Source organism: Diaphorina citri, unplaced genomic scaffold, assembly GCF_000475195.1.
Source record: "Diaphorina citri unplaced genomic scaffold, Diaci psyllid genome assembly version 1.1 scaffold57450, whole genome shotgun sequence".
In the NCBI taxonomy this organism is placed as follows: domain Eukaryota; kingdom Metazoa; phylum Arthropoda; class Insecta; order Hemiptera; family Psyllidae; genus Diaphorina; species Diaphorina citri.
Window position 1 is genome coordinate 1 of NW_007434740.1, and position 445 is coordinate 445.

Genomic DNA, 445 nt, shown 5'->3' on the forward strand with positions numbered 1-445 from the left:
AATAGGACGGGATTTGGTACGCGACAAGAAGATGCGCCAGGAATTGGGCGCCAATTTCAGTACCTTAGGTGAGTACTTTATTTCAGGTCTTATCATCCCAAAGTCGAAGCGAGAAGAATTGAATAGAAGGATTAAAGAAAAGATGAGTGTTTCATCTCCGTTTTAATTTCATAGCAATGAAACAACTGCTACATTAGACTCGTGTGGTCTGTGTCGTAGTATCAGATGGGCGAGAAGAGACACAATACTTCCCATTTAGGTGCTGGGTCAACAGCAACACGAGAACACCAGAAAGTTCTTCTTCCTAGTATTTTCCTATTTAAATTAATAGGGTCCTATTTCTAATACTAACACGAATTATTCCCCCATGCCCCTCTCAGGTAACTCCACCACCCCCACCATATCAGACATCACCTCCCAGTTTGAATGGCGCAAGTCCACCCCT

At 43.1% G+C, this 445-nt stretch overlaps 1 long non-coding RNA gene across 1 annotated transcript; it reads left to right on the forward strand.

The window, feature by feature from the left end:
• Nucleotides 1–442, forward strand: LOC113473669. The gene is made up of 2 exons (XR_003395587.1): nucleotides 1–68; nucleotides 381–442. It is a non-coding gene; the product is annotated as an uncharacterized LOC113473669 (long non-coding RNA).
• The last annotated feature ends 3 nt before the right edge of the window (nucleotides 443–445 follow it).